A 5146-nucleotide genomic window follows, 5' to 3' on the forward strand; every position below is an offset into this window, starting at 1 on the left:
CTTTGCTTTCCGTTCCTTTTCCTTTTCCTTGTTCTTCATCAATAAATAAAACGAATCTGAAGCTTTGTGAATCCTACGTATTGCATACATCTCATTTAATAATATACAGCATAATGTTATTTAATTGATCACCATTTTATATACATAATCCTGTATTTTTTAATGCACATTTCTATTAGCTTATTACATGATTACATTTCAATGTTAAGTGTTGCATTGTTGATGCACTGATCCTTCTTAAAATCAGCTTAGCTGATGGAGACCTGACACTTCACGATAAGGTTTTATTGTCTCTGATGCTCAGTTCCAGCGTCTGTTGGCGGTAAATTACAGTGGTTATGGTTTTAAAATATCCTCTCCTCTCCACCTCTCCTTGTCTCCTCTCTCCTCCTCCTAGATGTTGCTCAGACTCTGGGCGGTGGTCAGGGGACCTCCTCGCAGCTCTCTTTCCCGACAGTTTCTCAGCAGCGACTCTCTGAAGGTCCGGCACATCAGGACGTAGATGAGGGGTCGAGGCAGACGTTGAGCGCCGACAGGAAGAGCGCCCCTCCTTCAGCTGGAACAGCAGAAACTGGGCCCCCGGCTGAAGCTCCGCGCCCACGCATCTGGCTCAGAGTGTACGGCACGGCAGATGTGGTACGGCACGGCAGACGAAGAACACCGCCAGGATGCTGAAGATGCTGCGGTTGACTTGCGGCAGACGCCGCTGCTGTTGCGGCGCACGCGGGCACGACTGGTAAACCCGTGGGCGATGGAGGTGTAGCAGAAGGCCAGGACCAGCGCCACCCAGAACAGAGACACGCTGAAGAGCTGCGTGACACCGGTGCCACTGCACGCCCAGGCGTCTTCAGCTGCATGCAGTGCCGAGAGTTCTCCTCGTTGGCCGGACGGCTGGTCAGGATGACGTTGGGCAGGACGCAGAGGAGGAGCAGGCTCCAGGTGAGGAGCGCTAGCACCCTGGCAGAGCTGACGTTCTGCAGGAGGTGCAGCATGGACATCCCACCCAAACTGGACCTGCAGGAGGAGGAGGAGGAGGAGGAGGAGGAGGTGTCGGACGATCTTGACGAAGCGCTCGAGGCTGATGAGGCCCATGAACAGGATCCCAATGCACATGGAGGAGTAGAAGAGCACGGCGGTGTAGCGGCAGATGACCACGTGGAGGCGCCAGCTGCCCAGACCCAGCTGAACCGCCAGCCTGAAGGGGAAGGTGGCCAGCATGAGGAGGTCGGCCACCACCATGTTCTTCAGGTAGACCACCAGACCCGAGTCGCTGGACACTCTGAAGAAGATCCAGGCGTCACGCCGTTCAGGCACAAACCCACAATGCAGATCACGAAATAGAGCGGGGGGAGCACCTTGAGGGTGAAGGTGCTGCTGAAGTCTGAATGGTTGGTGGGGAGGCGGGTGTTGTTGAGGTGATCCATCCCTGGAAACACAACACAGTTTAAACATAATCATGATTCTGTGATATATTCCCGCATATTCTATTTTTGTGTTTTCTCCTGGTCGTTAAATCAACGTCGCACATATACTGTAAAACAGCAAAAAATTACAAACCAATGAAAAAGTGCCAGCCAATACTACGCATCTGTGTTTTTAACCAACTACCGGCATTGGCTCTACTGATGGTAACGTCAGACGGCGCACCACTTTAGTCCAGACTGAAATATTGGTGACGACCCTCTCTGAGCAGGCCTCTCCCTGCAGGAGCCCCGGGTGGAGGGGTCGGTCGGGAGAGACTGGTGTCAGTCAGCCAGCGTTCTTCTTTCTGCCGTCTTTTTATGTCCTTTATGTTAATCTCCTTCGCTTATGCAAAATAAAGTTAGTTTTTGGCCACGACTCGTGTTCGGTCTCCCCTCCTTTGTCCGGCCTTGAGCCAGGTTGGGACGAATTCGGTGCTCGTCTGGGATCAAAATAAATATTTCGGTAATATGGAGTTTCCTCTTTGTGGCATGATGTGGTGACATTTTGAACAGACGTTCATGGTTTCTAGAGGACGAATCCCACTGACTTTGGTGATCACCTGACTTTTTCTCTAGCGCCACCGTGACGTTCGTGTTTGCGAATCAGAGAGGAAGACCTGGACTTAACTGTCAGACGGACTGGCCTTAAACTCGCTGCCGAAATTCGAGGTCCGCAGAGGATAGACTCTGAGGACTTTGGTGATCCTCTGACTTTTTCCCTGGCACCAACTACAGGTCAAACGTCTCACTCATCCAGTGAAATGTCTCAACGACTACTGGACGGATTGTGATGAAACTTGGTTCAGACATTCATGTTCCCCTCAGGATGAACTGCATTAACGTTGGTGATCCTCTGACTTTTCATGTAGTGCCATCATCAAATCAGAATTCATACTAGTCCGGCTTTGGTTTATCTATGTAACAGTTTGGTTCTCTTTACACTAGCGGGGCTGTAGACTCATAGTCTTGTTCTCACCGTAACTCACTTTACATTCACATATCAACAAAGGAGTCACAAAAGCAGTTTCCGTCTGTCCCGTTAACTCCCCACAGAAGCCTTTTGTGTTCACGGACCGAACACACAGCGCTCTGTTTACACTGAGGCACGTGCACAAATAAAAAGCCTCCTTTACTCCTGTTTGTCCTGCTGTTCACACACACACACACACACACTTCCCCCCTACTTCTGATTCATCCCAGTCCAACACACACACTCAGGCTCCACTTCAGTCCTGCTTCATCCACTCTTGTAAAAACAAGAGGACTGATTAAATTATTTTTAGCCCCCGTCCTGACCCGACCCAGCGTGGATCCTGCGACTTCGGCTGGTGCCAGGTGATTGTTTCCCCAGTTGGTCGTTGCTGAGGGTTCAACCCAAGACAACCTGTCGGGGCTATAAAGGAGCCGAAACACTAAAGGCTAAAGTCATCACACTGCGGCTTCTTGCGCTGATCTGAATCGTCAGCTATTATCAAGTTCCTGTCTGAAAAAATATCGTGTCTTCTGATCTCCTGTGTTTATGGCGGTCACATTATTTCACACAAGACAGCAGTGAATTCCTCTCCCACAGCTCTGTCTTTCTGTCGCGTATCACCGCACCAGCTGGTAAATTGTGGCGAGCCCAGAAGTTCTCACACTGAAGTGCTCAGTGTGGTTCTTAAAAGCCACAGACAGGAAATGTATTCGCACTGAGGAGAAGCAACGACAAGTCATTCCGATCTCTGTTCTTCACCCGTTGCCACATAGCCCTAGCCACGAGCCCAAAAGTATTACCCCCAAAATAAGAAAAGCTTGCTGTGTGATTGCAGTCGCGACCCTGGTCTCAATCAATCAGGCAATCGAGCAGTTTTTCTGCCTTTTCCCCAATGGCAACACGTTTACTGGACTAAAGCTTGGGGGCCTTTCGTCCGTTAGAATCTTGTGGTGAAAAGGGCGTTGAGTCCGTAGCACGTGGACGTGTGTATAATCTGTCAGTCAGCCAAGACACAACTAACGCAGCACTGCCGAGGTCTGTGTGGGTGGTTACTAGTAGTGCTTTTCTTCGTTTTCTTGTCTTTTTCATCTTCTTGTGCTACTTCTACATTTCAATGTGAAGCACGTAAAGTAATGGAACATAAATTCAAATGCCTCGTTTTGTATTTAGAGGGTAAAATCATTCTAAGGGTGACTTGACCTCTCATAAGTAACCATTACTGTCGCCCTGTTATTGTATTTTTGTATTACGTAATATGGGGGGAAAGAGATTTCAAGAATAAAGTCATAGTTTTTTGAGAAAAACATAAAATGTCAGGAGAGTAAAGTATTAAAAAGTTGTAATATTACAAGAATTAAGTCATATTTTACAGGATAAACTAAACATATCATGACATAAATTTGTCTCTTTACAAGGTCACTGCATCGTAAGAAACCGCGGCTGCATGGGAAACACAGACGCTTCGTGACAGCAAATAACCCACAGCACCTCGTCAGAACTGTTTTAAGCCCTTCACCGGTGTTACCACAGTAACACTCGAAACCAGGCGCTCCGTGAGCTCAGCTTCCTTCTCCCCGTAACACCATTCTGGGTCGAAGCCAGCGTTTCAGAACAACAGGGGTCACCGCGACTTTCTGGTCGGACGAAACACGATAACTGAAGACGTCACCTCTGAAAAACAATCACGGTCATTTTCCCTCTTTTTTCTGACATTTTATAGACTTTAAGATGAATTAATTAACCCTCGACTGTTTACTCGACAAGGAAAGTACTTGTTGCTTGTTAGGACCTTAATGTAATGTAATTTATGGAAATTTTATCTCTTGCTCCCTGACTCAGAATGGGCCCTGACGTTATATTTCTGTGAATATTTAAGGTCCTGCAGTTCAAAATGCTCCGGCGGTGGCCCTTTCGCGCTTCCCTTACGCTGCTCACGTTATGTTGCATGTTGCTCACTTGCCTCCCACAGCAGAACGAACCAAACTGAAAACTGCGAACCGACACAACTATCAGCATCATTTGATGGAAGCGTAGGTGAGTGAGTCAGTATCAGCTCTGTGTATAGATCTATTAGAAGGAGTTTACTCACCGTATGAAGGGTCTGATGTTCAGTCAGGTTCCCATGCAGTTGTTGGCTTTTCCTGTGATGTGATTTACTGCTGTGGTGTAGGTCGAGAGTCACATGCAGTGTGGTTCAGAGCGTGAAGTTTGAGCCGTTTCAAGGCTGTGCAGGAGTTCCACTTCCTTTCTTTCTCTCCCTTTCTGACTGTTCCTCCCCCTCTTTATTCTCATGCAATCCCCCTCTCGCTCTCTCTCTCCAGGAAACTGGTGGTTCTGTTCTCATCCTCTCATCGCTCTCTCTCTCTGGCCAACACTAGTCTACAGTCATGTTAGCAGCTCTGTGAGGCTATTAGCTCGATGCTAGACCTCAGCCTGCCGTGCTGACACGCTGATGTTAGCATTAGCTAATTAACCCTGAACGCCAGGATTCTGTCCCGTCACCTTCGTCCATCCAGTCGTTGTTGAGACATTTCATATGATCATATGACACTGAACTGCAACAGCGAACACATTTTACAGGAAATATAATGATCTGTGGCTGGATCGCGCTCAGAGGCAACTTTCCTTTTTTTTTGAATGAATGAATGAATGAAGTGACACATTTATGAAGAGCAGTGGAGTCACCAGGAGGTGGCTGGTGGGCGTACAG

At 48.1% G+C, this 5146-nt stretch overlaps 1 pseudogene; it reads right to left on the bottom strand.

The window, feature by feature from the left end:
* Positions 1 to 393: 393 nt before the first annotated feature.
* Positions 394 to 4600, bottom strand: LOC120792347 (annotated as a pseudogene).
* Positions 4601 to 5146: the final 546 nt, after the last annotated feature.

The sequence above is a fragment of the Xiphias gladius genome, chromosome 7 (genome assembly GCF_016859285.1).
Source record: "Xiphias gladius isolate SHS-SW01 ecotype Sanya breed wild chromosome 7, ASM1685928v1, whole genome shotgun sequence".
Lineage (NCBI taxonomy): Eukaryota > Metazoa > Chordata > Actinopteri > Istiophoriformes > Xiphiidae > Xiphias > Xiphias gladius.